Genomic DNA, 24,905 nt, shown 5'->3' with positions numbered 1-24,905 from the left:
TTCAACACAAACTAAGAGGTTGTCTTTACTTCTGACTCCACCACTGACTGCTTTCCCTGAGGGATGGAATGGTGTCATATGTATCTCTGAAGCCACTTATGCTGCCAGGCACAAATAGATGCTCAAAAAATTCCTTTTAACTGTGAAAATGTTGATCACCCAGCCATCTGCCAGGACTGATCAACTGAATGCCTCAATATGACTTTATTGATTCCTTTAAAGGAAGCATTTGGAATCCATCTTGATGTGAATTTAGGCTGTACTACCTACAAAAGCTCTGTGACTTTGAGCAACTTTCTGTTTCTGAGTATCAGTTTCCTCTCCTTTAAAACAGGAGAGGGACAATGTTCACTGCAGCTCTATGTACAATAGCCAAGACATGGAAGCAACCTAAGTGTCCATCGTCAGATGAATGGATAAAGAAGATGTGGCACATATATACCATGGAATATTACTCAGCCATAAAAAGAAACGAAATTGAGTTATTTGTAGTGAGGTGGATGGACCTAGAGACTGTCATACAGAGTGAAGTAAGTCAGAAAGAGAAAAACAAATACCGTATGCTAACACATATATATGGAATCTAAAAAAAAAAAAAAAAAGGAAATGGTCATGAAGAGCCTAGGGGCAAGACGGGAATAAAGACGCAGACCTATTAGAGAACAGACTTGAGGATATGGGGAGGGGGAAGGGTAAGCTGGGACAAAGTGAGAGAGTGGCATGGACATATATACACTACCAAACGTAAAATAGATAGCTAGTGGGAAGCAGCCGCATAGCACAGGGAGATCAGCTTGGTGCTTTGTGACCACCTAGAGGGGTGGGATAGGGAGGGAGGGAGGGAGGGAGATGCAAGAGGGAAGAGATATGGGGATATATGTATAGCTGATTCACTTTGTTATAAAGCAGAAATTAATACACCATTGTAAAGCAATTATACTCCAATGAAGATGTTAAAAAAAAAAAACAGGAGAGGGAAAAGCCTATTTCATGGTATTTGAGCATTTTTATGTATAACACACTACATAGAACATCTAGCCTGACGTAAAATTAACCCTCATTAAGTGGCATTAATTATCATCATTCTTTAGAAAAGTTTACTCAGCTAGGAAAAGTCACCCCAAACGCCAATGGGATTCAAAACAAAAGAGACTGCACGCGGAGGAGCCCACCACAAAGCCAATGGCACAGGCAGCCTTGCATAATGAAATGAGTACTGGACTGAATAGTTTGAGTTTTGATAGAGCCCTGTCTGAACCACTAGACTGCTATGAGATCACAGGAAGTCACCTCCACATAACTAAGGGATAACCTTAGTTATCCCTTGAGTACAGTGTTGAAAGTGTTCAGATGGTATCACAGGACAAGTCTGAGTATCTATCATAACTTTGAGCAGCACTTCCTTTGGCCCGATGTCACCATTCTCATGCCTTTGACCCATATAAATTTTACTCTTAGATGGACTGCTCTGACCCGTCTCCGCATACCCCCCACGCCCTACGCACCCACTGTTTTATGGGAAGCGTGATGAGTTGGTTGCCTCTGCAGACTCTGGCCTGATGATGCATGTTTGTGCAGAGCGGGTGATTGCTTTCATATGGCTGCACGATCTGGCAGCTGGAGACATCTGCTTACGCTTAGACACAGGCAATCTTTCCGTAGTCAGGAGCCAGCGTGCTCCTGGGCGAGCAGGGGTTGGCTCCTCTGGGCTGTGTAAGTACGGGACTTAGACGGTGTCCTGGATTCACATGTCAGGAAGGATAACCTACACATGAAGTGATTGGGGTGAGAATCCACACTCTGGCCTAAACTGCCTGTGGAAATGGGGCAGCTGGACAGGAAGCAAACCTATTACACTGATGAGGATGATTAAGGGAGACCCTGAAGGATGCTTTGGTCCCAGAGGGAGGTGCAGGCCTTGTGGATATGGAGCCACAGAGAAAGGGATAACTGTCTCAGAAATAGCCTCAGCTTGTGGCGCATGCTCCTTGTGGGAAGGGACGACCCCATCTATAAGATACTTCCCCACAGACCTGGATTTTCATTCCATTGCAGAGACAACAGGCAGACAGGAAGGAGCACCGATCGTGGAATTATCTGATCCAGGTCTGTCTTCCGAGTCTTCCATTCACTCTGTGTATCCTTGGGCAAGTCATGCGGCTTCTCTGAGCAGCAGCTACTTCAGCCCCAAAAGGAGGCCACTTGGGGTTAAATAAGAAGCTCCACGTGAGTGTTATGACTAATGTGAAATATTATCCAGGTGTCAGAACTGATGCTCCTACCCGAAGAGTAACTCAAGATTGCAAATATGGAAGTAAATATATTTTATTCTACCCGCCAGAGTAGAAATTATTCTACAGATCCACTGAGAGACGGTTGTCTACCTCTCACATCAGTGTCTCATCTCCAGGGACAGGTGGCCACAGCCTTGCAGAAAAGTCAGTTCTGTTCTCTGGGAGCCGTGGTGGTCACAAAGTCCTGCCAAAGCCCTTCACCTTCCCAGCAAGGGAGCCCCCTGATCTGCTTTTTCTCCTCTGGGGCCAGGGGTACAAATGTGCTTCCTCTTTCACAAGAAACAGGAGAGAAAAATAGGAGAGAAAAGGCATGGACTTTGCTGACAAGTTGACCTGGGTTCATATCCTGCCTTTCTATTCTTCATCTGTGTGACCTTGAGAGTGAACTCAGTCAACCTCAGTGTTGCCCTCTGTGAAGGGGGACAGTAATACTGAGCAGCGAGGGGAAGGGAAGGTTACGTCAGATGATGTCTAGAGAGCCTGACACTGTGCCGTAGCTTAGACTAGGTCCCAGTAGGTGGTAACTATTAAGCTGTTGCTCTAGTGCTGTCAGTGACCTACTTTTGCTGTTATCACTGGTATTCCACATATTTAACACACACGGAATTCACTGAACACTCAAATGGGTCTCGCACTGCTTGGTTTGGGTCATCAGCAAACCAACGCTTTGCATATTTAACTGAGCACCTTCTCTGTCCCAGTCACTGTGCCAGGCACTGCTGAGGATGCAACACAGAAGTGTTCCAAACAGAACAAGAAACCACGTCAGACCATGGCCATGTTTCCAGGGTAACACACAGCATAGAAGTATAATAGAGAACTTCTCATTTTTGAAGATTTTTTTCCTTTCCTTTTAAAATTATCTGCAAGATTTTAGGTTGGCATTATTTACTTGATCTAGAAAAGGTCTATGAAAGGGCTACTCACACCGTTAGGACCAAGAGACAAAAAATTAAGTGGCTTCCTCACACTCCATAACCTGCAACCATTTACTCTAGGCTCATTCCACTGAGAAAATCCTTGCAAAAAATTGCCCACATAGTAGCAATTATTCCATAAGGGGCCAATGCAACTCATAAAATGTTGGCCAGATACTTTCAATTTAAAATATGGTCATGGTTCCTTATACCTACCAGCATCAAATCCAAGTTCACTCTAGTGGTCCCCAGACTTCTCATGACCTTGCCCGTGAATGCTTCTGAGCCTCAGAGCTGACCCCTCTTCCCCCAGCCATTCCCTCCTCTCAGCACCTGACCACATATGCAGACTAGACTCCAGCTATGCCAGCTTCCTCTGGTTCCCTGGGGAAGTCTTGCTCTTCTACCCCTCTGTGCCTGTGCACAGGCTCACAGAACTTCCTTCTCTTGGAGAACTGCTCGCCTTCTCTGCCTGAACGATTCCAAGACATTCTTCTTCAAGGATGAGCATCATCATTGATGTTTATGAGAAACTGTCCCCATGCACCCTCATCCTATGCAAGATCCTTTCCCCCACTGCCAAAGCATCTGATCCCTGCCACCATCCTGCATTTCTCCACTTGTGGGGGGTAATATCCTTTTTGCTTTTTGGTCACAAGCCTGTGAGCTTTTTGGAACAGAGGTCATGACTTATCCATCTCTGTGTCATTCATGATATTGCATAAATACCTTCTGGATGGATGGACAGAAGCATGGATAGACTTACAGGCAATTTCCAGAACAGGTCAAAGGCACAGCATTCTTCTCTGAATAATAATTTCAAAAGATCCAATAAATCACCTAGCACCCTCTGAAATATCTTGGCCACAGCCATAAAGAAACCCAAGATGGTTGGAATTGATCTGTGAATTGTCAAATTTAATCCTGAATAGATTATTCCACTTGACAACCAGAAAAGAAAAAAGAATTATGCCTTTAATTTTTCATTCATGTCTAGATAGTCCAAAAAATCAACATGACAAATGGTCCTCTGCCACTCACCTTCTACTATAACAGCTAATCCTAGTCATGTTCAGAATTCTGCTAAGCAACAGTGATCCCATTTGAAAAAAGAAAAAAAAATAGAGAATACAATGGTGAGAGCGGAATATGGCTTAATCTTCAATCTTTTATGGGGATATAGTGTACTTGTCAGACCCAAGGGTAATTAAAGGCCAACATCAGGTCTTCCCATGAATTCTTATTGGCTGTTGCTGGGCTCATTAATCCCCCTCACTCTTTTATGGAAGTCTGCTCTTGAATGAGCCAAAAGAATGTTCTACTGAAAATGCCATAATTGTCTCTCCAGGTGTAACTGATTCCTGATGTGTGGACACCAAAGGCTGCATTTCTTTATGGCCCAAACACACGTGAGCTTCCATCTGGCTATGTCTTGTCTTTTTGTGAACACCGCCTCCATGATTCTCTAAACCTAGCAAAATTTTATTAACATGAAGCCTCCAAATCCTCCTTGTTTATACAACCTAGGCTGACCTTTTCTTGCTGGCTCTGGTCTAGGAAAAAATTTGACCAACACACACACACACACACACACACACACACACCATAGTGTGTGTCAAATGACTTCATGAGGACAACCATGTTTTTCTCCACTTTGAAAATGCTAATTACAAAGCTCTCTTAGCTGCAGAGTTGATGAATTCCTGCCTCTGCTCAGAGGTATCCTTTGTGGAAGGCACCTTATCTAAAAGAGCCCCCCCCCTTCAGTCTATATCCATTTTCCCTGTTTAGTTTGCATCATTGAAGTTACTGGAAAAAAGAGCCATGAGAATAGGAACTCAATCACATATCTTGAGCCTAGAATTCCTGGCACATACTTGCCGATGGAGAGACAGAGAGAGAGAAAGAAGAAGAAGGAGAAGGAGGAGGAGGAGGAGGAGGAGGGGGAGGAGGGGGGGAGGGGGAGGGGGAGGGGGAGGGGGAGGGGGAGGAGGAGGAGGAGGAGGAGGAGGAGGAGGAGGAGGGGAAGGGGAAGGGGAAGGAGGAGAAGGAGAAGGAGAAGGAGAAGGAGAAGGAGAAGAGGAAGAGGAAGAAGAAGAAGAAGAGGAGGAGGGGGGGAGGAGGGAGGAGACAGACTGATAAATATTTATATACTGATGAGAGAGAGAAAAAAAATCCCCATTTGGCTCTTCTGTGCTTTAGTTCTTATAAGCTATGTGGCCATGAAAAAGAGACTTAAGGCCTCCATGACTCAGTTCCCTCATCTCAATTCCCCCCAGAACCCATAGGATTCTATATTGGGTGCCAGGAGGAAAGGACGGGCTCAGAGAGATCTGACTGTCCCTCTAATTGACCAGTTAGCATTTGACAGCACCAGCCTTTCCATCATTAGGCCAACTTGCAGAGCTATACAAGCAAATTGTAAAAGGGATTCACGTCTGAAGCCTGTAGCAAGTCCTTTATCACGAGATCTCTACATCCCTGGAATATCACTGGTTTCCATACTTGAAGGGGGGTGCAGTGGTGGGGGGAAGCCATTTAGCAGTTTAAAACTAATTTTTTAAAAAAGAGAAAGATATCAAAATGTGCTTTCTTTATAAAAATGTGACTTCATTTATAAAACCAACTAGTCCCCCATCTGCTAATGGCTCACTCACTAAGGTCCCTTGTGCCATGCCTTCATCCCCGCTGTGCCTTGGTCTCTCCTCTGGTACGATGAGAAGATCAGAACCTTCCAGTGCTGCAATCCTGTGTTCCAGGACATGTAAAATGTCTTAGGAAAACACAGTTAATTAGTAGTTCTGACAGTCAGTGTTTAAATAGGACAAAGAACACAACTGAATAAACAGGAATATTTTTAGATCTAGAATTCGCCACCAAACTATTTCATCAAAATACTTTAAGATGTTTGCTTTCTATCTGGTTTGAATGTCTTGTCACCCCATACTCATAAAAATTCTACTCTACTGGGTAGAGAGTCACAAGACTCCAAGCACTCCTGCACATTAAAATAAACCTTTCTCTCTTTAGTACTGGACAAATCCGAGACGTACAAAGACTCAGAAGTATTTTTTTAACAGGAATTTAATTCAAACAGCCAAGCTGGGGGGCTGGGGAGTTAGCCAAGGAGTTGAGGAGACTGGGTATTCATTTGAGCATCTCATGGGATCCAGAGCATTGTCTGGGGTGCATTTGATACCACGTGGATATTAGAATGTGTGTGTGTGCCACTCTTTCTTTAGGCCCTGATGTGTTACAGCTGCTCAGGGATCCAGCTGGGGTGCAAACCACACCTGTGAAGAGGCTGGGGAAATGAATCTGTGTGGGCAGCATAAGGTAGTACAGGGAACACAGGAGTCAGGAGATCCAGGTTTTAACACAGCTCTGCTAACTCCTAGTTGAGTGATTAGGGATGCACTATGTCCCTTCTCTGAGCTTCCTGAACCGTCACTTTAGAGATGATAATCCTTGGACAGGTCTACTCTCTTGGTTGCTACAAGAGCCCAGTGAATGCCGCAGGGATATATAAATGGTACCTCTCTCAATAATCAAAAGGTATTACATTAGTAGTAACACTTAAATGTTGAGGCAGCCCTAAAAGATGGTTTGGGGACATAAAGAGAGGGCATTTTGACATCAAGTCTCATTGTGAGAAAGTTATTCCCTGCTTAGTTTCCTTTCAACTCTTTTGTTTACTTCCAGGAGAAAGTCTCAGTTTGATGCCAACTTGCCTTCACCATCCCTTAAACACTTGTTCATCTCCCTTATTAACAAAGAAACAAGATGCCCTAGGGTTAAAGCTTTCTTCAGGTAATGTTATCTAGACAGGAGTTAGATGGACTCCCCAGCCTCCAACAGGATGCTGATGCTGCAGCCAATTACCAGCATCTCAGAATCCCCATCTGGGGCTGAATCAACACATGTTTCCTGATTTTGAAGACAGATTGTGAATCTAGGATCAAAGATCTTTTGCCCCCGAGGTTGCAAACTGACTGTCCACAGACTGTGTCCAGCCCACAGATATGTCTGTTTGACCTAAACAGGGCATTGCTAGTTTGTTCTATTTTTTTAATGAGTTGCTGATTAGATGTGAAATTAGGATATGTCACATAAAAATCTAGATCCGGGGCTTCCCTTGAAATAATCAGAAATGCTGATAATGGCTGGTCTATTTTTCTGCATGGTAACCACGTACCAGGGTTACATTTTTGTTACACATGATTCCTTGTCTGCCAGGGTTCCTGCCTCCCCTCTGCTTGCTTAAGTTCCCTTCCTATTTTCCACAAGCCATTTGACTGACTACCCTTGATTTAACCCAACTTTCCCATTTATAGGTAGGCAAACTGGGGTCGTGACAGTTGGTGGACTGACATCTATTCAATGACTTGCCCGAGGCCAACTGACTGGTAAGTGGTAGGGCAAAGACAGTGATGGGTTACTTTCCGGTCTCAGTTGACACTGTTCCCAAAACACTCCTCAGCTTCTTTCGCTAATAGGCTTCAAAATAACCTCAGGGCATTTGCTTGCTCAGCTCTTGTCTCTCCTCCCCTCAACTGTACTTTTAGCCTGAACAGCTGTCTCCTGTCCCACAGCAGAACAGGGGATTTCAGGAAAGAGGAATGCGGTAGTTCAATTCCAACCCGTTACCATAGTAAGAAGAAGGAAATTTTAAAAATTTACACCTACCTGCATTCTAAAGGAAAGATAGCACACGCAGGGTAGTAGATAGAGAAAGTGGGAAGACAAAACCACCCAAGTCCTGGAAAAAGACTGGAAACAATCCCCCAACATCACCGATTTCAACCCATCCAAATACCAAGCTCCTCATCTTAAATCTTTCCATTTACCATTTATTATTTCTATAAATAATTTACTTTAAAGCTTTCAAGGAATTTTTTTGCTTCCGCAGTTCCTGACCTTTGTGAAGTCACCATCTTGGCCTATACATGAAAGGCGAGTGCTTTAACTAAGACTGCACATAAAAATGGTGGAGGAAAGGGGGTGAGAGAGATTTTGGCACTCTAAAGCCTCCTTGTGAGCGAGGGCCTTGAAAGCCAGGCTCAACAGCTGCTCTGACGATTAATACCAGAACTCAGATTCCCCAGCACCACCTGGCTTCAGCCAAGGTCACAAGATTGTGTCCAAATGCACAGAACCATGTCTGCTTCAGAGTGGAGAGGGGTGACCTTGCTTCCCCAGGGCCCCTGAGTTCAGACCAGCTTTCACTTGTGAATCTGCAAGGATCAGCAGGTTCAAGAGGTGGGATACACCCTAATAACTACCACAGAGCCACAAGCCACGGCAGTCCTGGAAAGGCTGTGTGTCCCTCCCCAGCAACATGAAGCAGTGGTGAAGGGATGTCTTTGTCCCAGAGCACTGGACGTTCTGACTCACCTCCTCTGGACCCTCCCAGTTCCACACCGGAATCCCACCTCTTCCCCCTCCATCACTTCAAAAAGTTCCAGATTTCTTTGATGGAATTCAGGCCCGAATTGTCAGACAGCTGAACTTGTCAGACAGCTGGTGATGTAGACGGAATGATTCTCTCCTCCACATCGCATGCAGGTCAGGGTTCCCTTTGGACAGCAAGGAAGAAATGAGGTGCATGAAAGAATTGTGCTTCCTTTCATTTATCTGTTTTCCTAACATTTACTGGGTGTCTCTGTCATACTAGGTGCAGTGGTTAAGGACTGAATGAAAAAGACTCACAAGGAGCTTCAGTCTGGAGGAGAGACTGATGAAACAGTAGTTACAGGAAGGAGACAGGTGTTATCATAGGGAGGTGGGGGCAGGAGAATGAAAGAATGTGGAATGAGGAATAGTGGAAGAAGTGACATTAGGGGGAGAGGAGAAAAATCGGGGGGGGGATTAGATACAAACAAGACAGAGGGTCGAAAGTATATCAGATGGAAAAATAGCCTGAGTTAAAGCCTGGTGTAAGAGGAAGCAAGGTGTATTCAGGGAATTCAAAGCAGGTCCATATGAATAGCAGGCAGAGGCCAGGTGAATAAAGATCTAAAAATGTCTGGTAATGCATTTTCACTTGTTCTACATTTGATGGGGACACAAAGAAACATTATAAATAGGGGGATGACGTGCAGAGAGTTTAGGGAATACAATTTGTCCTGCCAGCTAGGAAACAAAGGGAGAAATCCAGGCAAGATGGCATTGCTCCAAAGTCACAATAATGATAAATAACAGTCGCAAAGAGAACATTCAAAACACATAGCTGGCCTCAAGCCCACCATAAACATCTCTGTGGATGAGAAGCAGAATAAAAACAAGGTAAGGAATGGGGTGAAGCTACAGGCCCCTAGGCTCCCTGTCCAAAGCAGGCAGAGGCATTTAGGATTTCTGCTCCTGGGAGGAACAGGGAATAAAATTTGATTCGCTTCCCATGAAACAAGGTTGAAGATTCCAGTCAGTCTCTCTGCTGAGAGTCAAGATGGAGATTGAGATCCCCTGTTAATAAGAAGAGATGGAAAATTAAATGCTGCTGTGACCACTGTTTGGGGCTACAGCCACCTGACAAAAGAGACCAGTGTATGCAGACCCATTCTTGTACCTAGGAATCAAGCTAAACCAAGCCATATGCTCCCTGAAGTGACAGCATCAAAATATTCCCACTGTGTCCACGGAGCAGGAATCTCAAATGGTTGACATAAAACATAGTTCTGGATAGCAGACCCAGAGTCCATTGGAGGAAAATATAAATCTTCTAGAGAAGGGGGGAAATATATCAGAACAAAACAGAAGTCCTTCTATGTAACATTATCCTGCAAAACAAAATGACAAAACACATGAAGAAGCTAATCTTAAAAAAGAAAGCCCACCATCCAAACAAACTGCAAAATCAAATAAAAATAACATCAAACCATATAAAAATCAGGAATCAAAACAATGATCATGAAATAAATTAACTACAAGCAGAGGAGAATTTTCTAATCTAATAAAAGTAGCAAGTAAGGTTGTAATTCTCAAGGAGATAATAAAGAACAAGAAATTGTGAGCCAGAAGTAGACAAAACGGCAGCAGGAATACTGAAGAGGAAAAAGAATCTCAGAGAAAATGTGTAACTAAAAACTATAATTAAAATAATTTTTAAAAACTCAAAGGATAAATCAATATCATACTAGAAGAGTACAAAAAAGAAAGGAAGAGAGAAAAAAGTTATTATAAATAATGTCTTATCTACAGACTAACTGTAGCATTTCTATACATTAACAACAAAGGATCAAAAAGAGAAACTAAAGAAACAATCCCATTTACCATCACATCAAAAAGAATAAAATACCTAGGAATAAACCTATCTAAGGAGGCAAAAGACTATACTGTACTCCAAAAACTATAAGATGCTGATGAAAGAAATTGAAGATGACACAGACAGATGGAAAGATATACTGTGTTCTTGGATTAGAAGAATCAATATTATTAAAATGACTATACTACCCAAGGCAATCTACAGATTCAATGCAATCCCTATCAAATTACCAATGGCATTTTTCACTGAACTAGAATGAAAAATTTTAAAATTTGTATGGAAACACAAAAGACCCCAAATAACTAAAGCAATCTTGAGAAAGAAAAACAGACCTGGGGGAATCAGGCTCCCTGACTTCAGACTATACTACAAAGCTATAGTAATCAAATCAGTGTGGTACTGGCAAAAAAACAGACATATAGACCCATGGAATAGGATGGAAAGCCCAGAAATAAACCCATGCACCTACGGTCAATTAATCTATGACAAAGGAGGCAAGAATATACAATGGAGAAAAGACAGTCTCTTCAAGAAGTAGTGCTGGGAAAACTGGACAGCTACATGTTAAAGAATGAAATTACAACCTTCTCTAATACCATATACAAAAATAAACTCAAAATGGATTAAATACCTAAATGGAAGACCAGATACTATAAAATTTCTAGAGGAAAACATAGGCAGAAACCTCTTTGACATAAGTCATAGCAATATATTTTTAAATCCATCTCCTAGAGTAATGGAAATAAAAACAACACAACAAAAACCCACAAATGGGACCTAATTAAACTTAAAAGCTTTTGCACAGCAAAGGAAACCATAAACAAAAAGACAACCTACAGAGTGGGAGAAAATAGTTGAAAACAATGTGACTGACAAGGGATCAATTTCCAAAATATACAAACAGCTCATACAGTTCAATATCAAAACAAGCAAGCAATCCAATCAAAAAATGGGCAGAAGACCTAAATAGACATTTCTTCAAAGAACACATACAGATGAACAACAGGCACATGAAAAAATGCTCAACACTGCTAATTATTAGAGAAATGCAAATCAAAACTACAATGAGGTATCATCTCACTCTGGTCAGAATGGCCATCATCAAAAAGTCTACGAATAATAAATGCTGGAGAGGGTGTGGAGAAAAGGGAACCCTCCTACACTGTTTGCGGGAATGTAAATTGGTACAGCCACTATGGAGAACAGTATGGAAGTTCCTATATCCCAAGTCACACAGCTTTTTAGTGATAGAGTCTAACCTCAAACCCACTTGACCCCAGAGCTTACATTTTTAACCACTATGCTGCATGGCTCCTCTACGACGGAACACTAGAAATATTTCCTTGAAAAAAATCTGGAGGAAGCCAAGGAGGCCTTGTCTTATTCAATATTGTCCAAGAGCCCAAGTTAATGCAATAAGAAAAATAAACATGTGATTTAAAAAATAGATAACAAGAGATTAAATGGTCTCCACTTGCAGAAAATGTCATTAGAAAATCCAAGAAAATTACAGATAAAATATTAGAAAAGATAAGAGAATTCTGCAAGTAACAAGATCAATTCACAAATCCATTAGTGCTCCCAGAAAACCACTCCATCAATTATAAAATGTAGTGAACGTTAAAGATAATTTCATAATAGCAAGAAAAACTTCAGGACTCCTAAAAATCCTTCTAATAAAAGTGGAAATAAACTTTTAGGAAAAAATTTAAGAAATTTTTAAAGGACATAAAAGATAGCCTGAATAAATATTTATGGAAGAGAAGATTCAGTTTTAAAGCAGCCTCTGTTCTTCCACAAAGATGATCTATACATTTGTTGCACTTACAATTAAAATCTCAATAAGTTTTTCATTGAAATTCACCCGCCAGAGCACATAGTTTTCATATAGAGGGATAAAGAAATAGGAAAAGTTTGAAGAAGAGTAACAAAGATTACCAAAACCAGATATCAAGGTTTATTCTAACAGAATATTCAAGACAATGTGTTATTGATATAAGAACAAAAGAGTCAATGTAATAGAACAAAGCACCTTGAAACATACCCATGGAAACTTGGTATAATCAGATATGCCATTATAAATAAACAGAAAAAGGATGGACTATTCAATAAATGGTACAAGGACAACTGACTTTCCATATGGAAACAAAACAACATAGAACACTACAGCAAAATAAATTTCAGGTACATTGAAGATCACAATATGAGAAGTAAAGTCTTTTTAAGAAAATGATTGAAAAATAACTCTTTGATCACAGAATCAAGAATTCATTGAACCAGGTAGAAAAGCTCAAATCATAAAAAGCAAAAAGTCTGATAAATTTGACTACAGTAAGACAAAATTTTCTACATGATAAAGATACCATAAAAATGTAAACAATATGCCACAGACTTGAAGTTATTTGCAAATTTTTGTCAGTTCTTAACTGACAAAGTATTAATATGCAGACTACACAGGGTAAACATTTCTACAAAACAATAAAATAAACACTAAAAACGCAAGACAGGAAATAGTAAAGACATGAACAGGCAAAAAATAGTAAAGACATTATAGAGAAAAATACCAGGAGCCAGTAAGTACATAAAGAGTTAATTATTCTCACTAATAAATGTAAATTAAAATGTAATAGTGGAAAAATATTCTCACTAACAAATGCAAATTTAGGAATGAGACACTTTGTCAAATCCATCAGACTGTCCAATATCTGACAATATCAATTACTAGTAAGGATGTAGGGAAATGGAAACTCCATTCTCCATAAAATGCTGTGAGGGTAAACTGACACAAGAATTTTGGAGAGTGATTTGTTTGAGATTACCTAGTAAATATAAATATGTGCCTATTATGTGAACTGGAAATTCCATATGTAGGTATTCACTCCACAGGGACTTATGCAAATATGCACAAGGAGATGTGTGTAAGAATACCTACTGCAGTGTTGTTTGTAATTAGGTACAATTGAAACCAACTAAATTCACACAAATAGGACAGTGGAAAAAATTAAATTGTGAGATATTCCCACATGCGTGCTCCATAGAGCAATTCAAAATGAATAAATTTTACCTAACAACATGACTAATTCTCAAAACACAGTGTTGCACTGAAAAAAAGCAACTTACTAAAGGATATGTGTACAATTTATGCCAAGTTAAATGCATGGAAAGCAATACCTTAGGTTGCTTTCATGGATGCATATATGAAATTTTAGAAGTTGCTAATTCTAAGTGAATTATAATATAATTCATTATATTACTCAATACTTTTTCATACGTTTGCATTATTTTATAATACAAAAACCTTTTTATATATGAAATGAATTAGAGGAAGCAAAGCTCTAGGCAGGGAGAACAATCAAGTCATTCAACACTTAGGCGAAGCACAGTGGTAGTTTGGACCATGATGGATGGATGGTGGATGGTGGGAGTGTGGGGGAGGGTGCCACACCTCAGGGGACATTGAAAGCCAAGACCAAGGGCAGAAAACCCCATCCCCAAACTTCGGGCTTGAGATCACACTGGTAGCAACAGTCAACGTCAATCAAAGTCAGATGGAAACATTTCTGTTCCTCCCTCTATCAAAACCAGGGAAATAAATGCTCAACAAACATCACTATCAATTTAAAACCACGTCCTGGGCCTCACCTGTACTGAGTTTTGTAAGAATTTGGTCAAAGAGGAAATTTACTCTCTGGTCAAGAGCAGGCAGACAAGTAGCTTCTGACTTGGTAAAATCAATACTATGCTTCTGAGGCGAGGCAGTGGTTACGAGGGATCCGCAGATGAGGAATGTAAGAGCAGCTTATTTGCAAGGACTCAGGAAGATGTTTAACATGTCCAATTCAGAAAGATGTAGGGAGCCTTAAGCTACCAAAATCTTGGCTTTCCAAAAGATCATTCGATCCACTGCGCAGCCTATAAGCAAGCAGACCAGTGGCTGAACCATTCATATTAGTTGTTATAAGTTCCCTTTAACAGTTTCACAAAAGTAGTCCAGCATCAAATAGACCTGTATTCAAATTCTGGATTGCATTTATGAGCTATATGGCTCCGAGCAAGTTATGGAAACTTCCTGAACCTCAGTTTCCTCATCTGTAAAATGGGAATAATATAAAGCCATCCAGTAAAGTACAATTGCTCAATAAATGTTGCCACAATTACCACTGCCTCTGTTCCAGCTAGAAAAGAGCTAAATCCAAAGAGGATCTGTTTTCTGCCCTTGGCAGTTCTCTGCCTAGTATATTCTCCCTGCCCCAAGCTTTCTGAATTTTTGGTTGCATCTGGAAGAGCCAAAAGTTGAGTTAAGTCTACTGCTATTTGATTCTACTCTCAAGGTCAGTCTGAGCCAGAAACCAGGGCACAAGACTCACCACTGCAGTCCCTTTTTCTGATATTCCACATAGAAGCAGTGGCTCCACAATTTTTTAGTGGGTCCGAAGCCAGAAGTCATGGCTTTATCATTTAATACCATATGTCTAAGTCCTTAATAGATCGTTTGAAGATTACAGCAGCTTGTTGGGTTCATCCTTTTAGCATTTTAAATTAAATGTTTAACATGCATGTGGGTAGCCAACTATAAACCTCCTCTTTGCACTAATTATTTGCAGACATTGAGGCTATGAGATAGGGGGCAGAAGGCACTAGAAAAATCTGTGCCACTTGTTCTGCATCAGGACATAGTTTAATGCACTTATTTACAAGTGTGTGAGCTCAATATAAAACCCTGACTTTACCCAAAATATTAAAATGCTTCCTGACACCTTTGAAAATGGAATTAAATTCAAAGCATCCTAGAAATGCTAAAGAAATCCATCACACGAGAATGACACCCAAAGGGAGCAAACACTTTCCATATGCCAGACACTCTGTTAGGAACTTTACATGTATTATCCTATTAATTCTCATCCCCTGATTAAGAAGTTGCTATTATCAGGAGATTGCTTCAAGATGGCAGAGTAGAAGGATGTGCACTCACTCCCTCTTGTCAGAGCACCAGAATCACAACTAACTGCTGAACAATCAACAGGAAGATAGTGGAACTCACCAAAAAATACACCCCACATCCAAAGACAAAGGAGAAGCTGCAATGAGACGGTAGGAGGGGTGCAATCACAATAAAATCAAACCCCATAACCACTGGGTGGGTGACTCACAAACTGGAGAAGACTTATACCACAGAAGCCCACCCACTGGAGTGAAGGTTCTGAGCCCCATGTCAGGTTTCCCAACCTGGGGGTCTGGCAATGGGAGGAGGAATTCCCAGAGAATCAGATGTTGAAGGCTAGCAGGATTTGATTGCAGGACTTAGACAGGACTGGGGGAAACAGAGACTCCACTCCTGGAGGGCACACATAAAGTAGTGTGCACATCAGGACCCGGGAGAAGGAGCAGTGACCCCATAGGAGACTGAACCAGGCCTACCTACTAGTGTTGGAAGGTCTCCTGCAGAGGTGGAGGGTGGTTTTGTCTCACTGTGAGGACAAGGATACTGGTAGCAGAAGTTCTGGGAAGTACTCCTTGGCATGAGCTCTCCTGGAGTCTGTCATTAGCCCCACCAAAGAGCCTGTAGGCTCCAGGGCTGGGTTGCCTCAGGCCAAACAACCAAGAGGGAGGGAACTCAGCCCCACCCATCAGCAGACAAGCAGGTTAAAGGTTTACTGAGTTCTGCCCACCAGAGCAACACCCAGCTCTACCCACCACCAGTCCTTCCCATCAGGAAGCTTGCAGAAGCCTCTTACATAGCCTCATCCGCCAGAGGGCAGACAGCAGAAGCAAGAAGAACTACAATCCCGCAGCCTGTGGAACAAAAACCACATTCACAGACAGAGAGGCAAAATGAAAAGGCAGAGGACTATGTATCAGATGAAACAACAAGATAAAACCCCAGAAAAACAACTAAATGAAGTAGAGATAGAAAACCTTCCAGAAAAAGAATTCAGAATAATGGTAGTGAAGATGATCCAGGACCTCGGAAAAAGAATGGAGGCAAAGATCGAGAAGATGCAACAGATGTTTAACAAAGACCTAGAAGAACTAAAGAACAAACAATCAGAGGCGAACAATACAATAACTGAAATGAAAAATACACTAGAAGGAATCAACAGCAGAATAACGGAGGCAGAAGAATGGGTAAGTGACCTGGAAGACAGAATGGTGGAAATCACTGCTGCAGAACAGAATAAAGAAAAAAGAACGAAAAGAAATGAAGAGAGCCTAAGAGACCTCTAGGACAACATTAAACCCACCAACATTCACATTATAGGGGTCCAGGAGGAGAAGAGAGACAGAAAGGACCTGAGAAAATATTTGAAGAGATTATAGTCAAAAACTTCCCTAACATGGGAAAGGAAATAGCCACACAAGTGCAGGAAGTGCAGAGAGTCCCGGGCGGGATAAATCGAAGGAGAAACACGCCGAGACACATAGTAATCAAACTGGCAAAAATTAAAGACAAAGAAAAATTATTGAAAGCAGCAAGGGAAAAACGACAAATAACACACATGGGAACTCCCATAAGGTTAACAGCTGATTTCTCAGCAGAAACTCTACAAGCCAGAAGTGAGTGGCACAATATACTTAAAATGATGAAAGGAAATTAACTACAACCAAGATTACTCTACCTGGCAAGGATCTCATTCAGATTTGACAGAGAAATCAAAAGCTTTACAGACAAGGAAAAGCTAAGAGAATTCAGCACCACCAAACCAGCTTTACAACAAATGCTAAAGGAACTTCTCTATCTGGGAAACAAGAGAAGAAAATGACCTACAAAAACAAACCCCAAATAATTAAAAAAACGGTAATACTAACACACATATCAATAATTACCTTAAATGTAAATGGATTAAATGCTCCAACCAAAGACACAGGCTCACTGAATGGATACAAAAACAAGACCCGTATATATGCTGTCTACAAGAGACCCACTTCAGACCTAGGGACACATACAGACTGAAAGTGAGGAGATGGAAAAAGATATTCCATGCAAATGGAAATCAAAAGAAAGCTGGAGTAGCAATACTCATATCAGATAAAATAGACTTTAAAATAAAGAATGTTACAAGAGACAAGGAAGGACACTACATAATGATCAAGGGGATCAATCCAAGAAGAAGATATAAAAATTATAAATATATATGCACCTAACATAGGAGCACCTCAATACATAAGGCAAATGCTAACAGCTATAAAAGAGGAAATCAATAGTAACACAATAATAGTGGAGGACTTTAACACCTCACTTACATCAATGGACAGATCATCCAAAATGAAAATAAATAAGGAAACAGAAGCATTAAATGACACAATAGACCAGATAGAGTTAATTGATATGGACATTCCTTTCGAAAACAGCAGATTACACTTTCTTCTCAAGGGCACACAGCACATTCTCCAGGATAGATCACATCTTGGGTCACAAATCAAGCCTCAGTAAATTTAAGAAAACTGAAATCATATCAGGCATCTTTTCTGATCACAATGCTATGAGATTAGAAATCAATTACAGGGAAAAAACTGTAAAAAACACAAACACATGGAGGCTAAACAATATGTTACTAAATAACCAGGAGATCACTGAAGAAATCGAAGAGGAAATCAAAAAATACCTAGAGACAAATGACAACAAAAATACGATGATCCAAAACCTATGGGATGCAACAAAAGCAGTTCTAAGAAGGAAGTTTATACCAATAGAATCCTACCTCAAGAAACAAGAAAAATCTCAAATAAACAATCTAACTTTACACCTAAAGGAACTTGGGAAAGAAGAACAAAAGAAACCAAAGTTAGTGGAAGGAAAGAAATCATAAAGATCAGAGCAGGAATAAATGAAACAGAAACAAAGAAAACAGTAGCAGAGATCAATAAAACAAAACGGTGTTTCTTTGGGAAGATAAACAAAATTCATAAACCTTCAGCCAGACTCATCAAGAAAAGGAGGGAGAGGACTCAAATCAATAAAATTAGAAATGAAAAAGGAGAAGTTACAACAGACACCGCAGAAACACAAAGCATCCTAAGAGACGACTACAAGCAACTCTATGCCAACAAAATGGACAACCTGGAAGAAATGGACAAATTCTTAGAAAGGTATAACCTTCCAAGACCAAACCAGGAAGAAATAGAAAATATGAACAGACCAATCACAAGTAAGGAAATTGAAACTGTAATTAAAAATCTTCCAACAAACAAAAGTTCAGGACCAGATGGCTTCACAGGTGAATTCTATCAAACATTTAGAGAAGAGATAACACCCATCCTTCTCAAACTCTTCCAAAATATTGCAGAGGTAGGAACACTCCCAAACTCATGCTATGAGGCCGCCATCAACCGATACCAAAACCAGACAAAGATGCTACAAAAAAAGAAAATTACAGACCAATATCACTCATGAATATAGATGCAAATATCCTCAACAAAATACTAGCAAACAGAATCCAACAACACATTAAGAGGATCGTGCACCATGAGCAAGTGGGGTTTATCCCAGGGATGCACAGATTCTTCAATATACGCAAATCAATCAATGTGATACACCACATTAACAAACTGAAGAATAAAAACCATATGATCATCTCAATAGATGCAGAAAAATCTTTTGACAAAATTCAACACCCATTTATGATAAAAACTCTCTAGAAAGTAGGCATAGAGGGAAGTTACCTCAACATAATAAAGGCCATATATGACAAACCCACAGCAAATATCATTCTCAATGGTGAAAGAAACTGAAAGCATTTCCTCTAAAATCAGGAACAAAACAAGGATGTCCACTATCACCACTATTATTCAACATAGTTTTGGATGTCCTAGCCACGGCAACCAGAGAAGAAAAAGAAATAAAAGGAATACAAATTGGAAAAGAAGATATAAAACTGTAACTATTTGCAGATGACATGATACTATACGTAGATAATCCTAAAGGTGCCACAGAAAACTACTAGAGCTAATCAGTGAATCTGGTAAAGTTGCAGGATACAAAATTAATTCACAGAAATCACTTACATTCCTATACACTAAAAACAAAGGATCAGAAAGAGAAATTAAGGAAACAATCTCGTTCACCAGTGCAACAAAAAGAATAAAATACCTAGGAATAAACCTACCTAAGGAGGTAAAAGACCTGTACTCAGAAAACTATAAGACACTGATGAAAGAAATCAAAGATGACACAAACAGATGGAGAGATATACCATGTTCTTGGATTGGAAGAATCAATATTGTGAAAATGACTATACTACCCAAAGCAATCTACAGATTCAATGCAATCCCTATCAAACTACCAATGGCATTTTTTACAGAGCTAGAACAAAAATTTTTAAATTTGTATGGAGACACAAAAGACCCAAAATAGCCAAAGCAGTCTTTAGGGAAAAAAGCGAAGCTGGAGGAATCAGACTCCCCGACTTCAGACTATACTACAAAGGTACAGTAATCAAGACAATATGGCACTGGCACAAAAACAGAAATATAGATCAATGGAACAGGATAGAAAGCCCAGTCATAAACCCATGCACCTATGGTCAACTAATCTATGACAAAGGAGGCAAGGATATACAATGGAGAAAAGACAGTCTCTTTGATAAGTGATGATGGGAAAACATGTAAAACAATGAAATTAGAACATTCCCTAACACCACACACAAAACTAAACTCAACATGGATTAAAGACCTAAATGTAAGACCAGATACTATAAAACTCCTAGAGGAAAACATAGGCAGAACACTCTCTGACATAAATCACAGCAAGATCTTTTTTGACCCACCTCCTAGAGTAATGGAAATAAAAACAAAAATAAACAATTGGGACCTGATGAAACTTAAAAGCTTTTCACAGCAAAGGAAACTATAAACAAGATGAAAAGACAACCCTCAGAATGGGAGAAAATATTTGCAAATGAATCAATGGACAAAGGATTAATCTCCAACATACATAAACAGCTCATGCAGCTCAATATTAAAGAAACAAATAACCCAATCCAAAAATGGGCAGAAGACCTAAATAGACATTTCTCCAAAGAAGACATACAGATGGCCAAGAAGCACATGAAGAGCTGCTCAACATTACTAATTATTAGAGAAATGCAAATCAAAACTACAATGAGGTATCACCTCACACCAGTTAGAATGGGCATCATCAGAGAATCTACAAACCACAAATGCTGGACAGAGTGTGGAGAAAAGGGAACCCTCTTGCACTGTTGGTTGGAATGTAAATTGATACAGTCACTATAGAGAACAGTATAGAGGTTCCTTAAAAAACTAAAAATACAATTACCATATGACCCAGCAATCCCACTACTGGGTATATACCCAGAGAAAACCATAATTCAAAAAGACATATGCACCCCAATGTTCATTGCAGCACTATTTACAATAGCCAGGTCATGGAAGCAACCTAAATTCCCCTCAACAGACAAATGGATAAAGAAGATATGGTACATATATACAACGGAATATTACTCAGCCATAAAAAGTAATGAAATTGGGTCATTTGTAGAGGCATGGATAGACCAAGAGACTGTCATACAGAGTGAAGTAAGTCAGAAAGAGAAAGACAAATATCATATATTAAAGCATGTATGTGGAATCTAAAAAAAATTGGTACAGATGAACAGGTTTGCAAGGCAGAAATAGAGACACAGATGTAGAGAACAAACGTATGGACACCAAGGGGGGAAAAGTGGGGAGGGGATGAATTGGGAGATTGGGATTGACATATATACACTAATATGTATAAAACAGATAACTAATAAGAACCTGCTGTGTAAAAAAATAAAATAAATTAAATTAAAAAAAAGTTGCTAGGGCTTCCCTGGTGGCACAGTGGTTGAGAGTCCACCTGCCGATGCAGGGGACACGGGTTCGTGCCCCGGTCCGGGAAGATCCCACATGCCGCGGAGCGGCTGGGCCCGTGAGCCACGGCCGCTGAGCCTGCGCGTCCGGAGCCTGTGCTCCGCAACGGGAGAGACGACAACAGTGAGAGGCCCGCGTACAGCAAAAAAAAAAAAAAAAAAAAGTTGCTATTATCATTATCCTCAGTTTACAGATGAAAAGTCCTGAGGATCAGAGGGTTGAATTGAGTGGTCTACTGTCATGCAGCTGATGGCTAGCAGAGCTTAATAGAAAAGCCAAGTAGTTCTGACTCTAGAGCTGAAGTTCCTTTCTCTACTAGAGCTTCAATAAGAGGGATAGGGAGGCATGAGATGAGCGTTTGCTCAGAACTGAAGAGTTACCAGTGCTTTTCTAGCTGTTGTGCAATCCCCATAACAACCCTAGAAGGAGGGCAGTATGATTATCATTATCTCCATTTTATAAGTGAAGAAAGTGAGATTTGCCCACGATAACCCAACCAGTAGGGGCAGAGCCGGAATTCTAATGCAGAGTCCAGGCTCTTAGGCACTCTATACTTGTTGAGAAACAGAGCAGCACGTGGCAAAGTTATCTCCATATACATGGTATCTTTCTCATATTGTCTGTTCCATTGAGAATGGTACCCTTTGGCTAAGCAGGGATACTCTAAATTGTCAGGGAAGAGAAGGCTGCAGACATTTAGTCTAGGGAGGACCCAAGACTCAGAGAATGGGTCAGTCAAAGGACAGGTCCCTGGTAATGCTGACACAAGCTTCCAGGTCTCTGGGCTCCAGTCTGGGGCTTTTTCTAGTGCCCTGTTCACACTGCTTCTAACTCAAGTCAGATGCCTGAGGCTCTATAGTCATGGGGAGGAAGATCAAAGGACGACACTGCTGTTCTCGGCAGAAATCCCGTAATGGAAACTATTTCACGGGCTGGGGGAGCGGAATCCTTCCCTCTTCATCATATTTTAGCTCTGGGCAGAGTCTATGACTCATCTGGGGCATTTGGGTGTGTCTCTTCCACAAAGCCAGGGTATCCTGAGCAGAGTCTCAGAAGAAAGACAGAAGGAATCAGGGATCTCCCCTACTCCAAGGACAGAGAAAGTGGCTATCAAGAAGTACCGAAAGGCCCCTTGAATATTCCTCTGTAGCCACCAGGAGAGAATGGACATGACATTTCTCGGCATTTTTTATCTAATCATTTCAATCATGAGAAAGTAACACCTTTAGAGATGGAGTATTTGAAGTTGTAGGGAAAGAGCGACTTTTTTTTTTGGCTGCGTTGGGTCTTTGTTGCTGCGCGCAGGCTTTCTCTAGTTGCGGTGAGCAAGGGCTACTCTTCGTTGCAGTGAGCGGGTTTCTCACTGCGGTGGCTTCTCTTGTTACAGAGCATGGGCTCTAGGTGCGCGGGCTCAGGAGTTGTGGCTTGCGGGCTCTAGAGCGCAGGCTCAGTAGTTGTGGCACACGGGCTTAGTTGATCCACGGCACGTGGGATCTTCCCGGACCAGGGCTTGAACCCGTGTCCACTGCATTGGCGGGCATATTCTCAACCACTGTGCCACCAGGGAAGTCCCAAGAGTGACTTTTTAAGCCAGACCAATTTGCACTCAAATCCTATCTCCATCTCCTACAGAAGGAACAGGTAATTTAACATATGCCACCCTCATCTCCTCATTTATAGAACAGACATAATAAATACCTGTCTTACAGTCACAATGGGAATTCACTTTAAAAAAGTATGAGAAGTTTCTAGCAGAGAAAAGGTATACAGCAGGTGCTTAATGAAGGTTGGATTTGTGTCCTCTTGATAAGGTTGAACCAAAGTCAATAAAAACTATTTGGAGGATACAGTACGCTGAATGTATGGCAAAAGGGAGTTTGCATGAGCGATTAAGCTAAGAATCTCGAGATGAGGATATTTTCACAAGGTCCTTATGAAAGGGTGCAGGAGTGTCAGAGTCAGGGGAAAGAGATTGAAGGATGCTACACTGCTGGCTTTGATGATGAATGAAAGGCCACGAGCCAAGGAATGTTGGTGATTGGCAGAATATAGAAAACACCAAAAAAAAAAGAGCTTTCCTCTAGAGGACTCAGAAGAAACACGGCCAGCCGACACCTTGACTTTAGCTCTGTAAGACTGATTTTGGACTTCTGACCTCCAGAACTACAAGATAATAAATGTGTGTTTTTTTTAAGCCACTAAGTTTGTGCTAATTTGTTACATTGGCAATAAGAAACTAATACAGAAGGGTATATCACAAGCAAAACATTCACCCCAAAATTGAGGGCTTACCTGTAGATGTGCCCCAGTGTCTCAGGGTCTAGCATCCTGGGAATATATACGAGGTCATACATTCATCAATGGATAAATGATAATGATTCTTAACTGCTCCCCACCACCATCATCAATTCTTAATAACTTGGTCTTTATTGTTTTGTTTTCTCCTAGACTTCAGGTAGCCTCAGGAACAAGTTCACCCAGTCTCTCTTTGAAATCCACTCTGAGCAAACAGTTTTAGGAGGAAACTCATGAGTGCCACAGACACGTGGCACCCTTGGTGAGAGCCCTGCTTCTCTCTCTGACCCTCCTCTTGTCAACTTCGTGGTCCACAAGCCTTACCAAATACTGTCACTGAGTTCTGGAACCAGCGGGAGGAGAAATCTTTTGAGCAAATTGCCAAATCTGGTGCCTATTCCCAAAGCTGCACTGCTTCTTCCCTGAGTCTTACAATTTTTCATAAACAGGACTCCTGTTTTAGCTATCACCCCTCCGCAGCACCCCCTACACACATTCTCTCATGCAGCCAGGCTGAGTAGAAACAAATCACGACATCTCCCCCTCTCACCTTTGCCTCACCTTTCTCTCCCCACCCACCAACGCCCCCCCTACCTCCCATCTGATGTGTCCCTTTTCCTCCGGTTAAGAGGTATAATAGCACATGCCCTCCAGGTATAATAGCACATGCAAATAGATGCTCTCGGTAGGGAGAGGTATCACTGACTCCACTCGCCAGAAACGTATGAATCCCAGGCCTGGCCTCTGCAAGACACCCTATTAAGTAAGAAAAGACGTGTTCTGCTTTTGAGCACATCCCTTCACAAGGACCCTCTGGATGCCATGTGTATTGGCCAAAATAGGTGTAAATAGTCAGGTTGCAGGATTTTTCCAGAGGGTCTGCTTTGAATGAAAAAGGACAGTGTTCACTACAGATGTCCCCCCATGGCCATTTCCTACAGTGCTCTGATTTCTGATCGTAAATGAACCATGTTGGTCCAGGGTGAACAGAGAGTCCTTTGTAGAAGATGATCCTGGGGCAGGAAGCAGCATGTTAGATACTGTGTTTCAGAATATCAGTCTTTCTTTCCCCCCTGGAGAAGTTCTTTAAGTGAAACAATATTGACAATAGCAACGCTGGAACCTCTCTTCGCGTTCCCACGTTCCGGGGAGTAAGCACATCATTTTTGGAACCTGATATTTCTGCAAACTCGGGTATTGAGGCACTAGAAGGGTCTCAAAAAATTACACCCTCTTCCTCATCCAACTGAGAAATAGGACAGAGGAATAAGGAGCAGGAAGACC

General features: G+C 41.2%; 1 long non-coding RNA gene across 3 annotated transcripts in view; it reads right to left on the bottom strand.

Annotated features, from left to right (window-relative positions):
- LOC109551961 (uncharacterized) overlaps window positions 1–24,905 on the bottom strand; it is a 201,988-nt gene that overhangs the window by 144,501 nt on the left and 32,582 nt on the right. The window lies entirely within an intron of this gene.

This window comes from Tursiops truncatus, chromosome 6 (assembly GCF_011762595.2).
Source record: "Tursiops truncatus isolate mTurTru1 chromosome 6, mTurTru1.mat.Y, whole genome shotgun sequence".
Classification (NCBI taxonomy): Eukaryota; Metazoa; Chordata; class Mammalia; order Artiodactyla; family Delphinidae; genus Tursiops; species Tursiops truncatus.
This window is presented reverse-complemented; position numbering and strand designations above follow the sequence as displayed.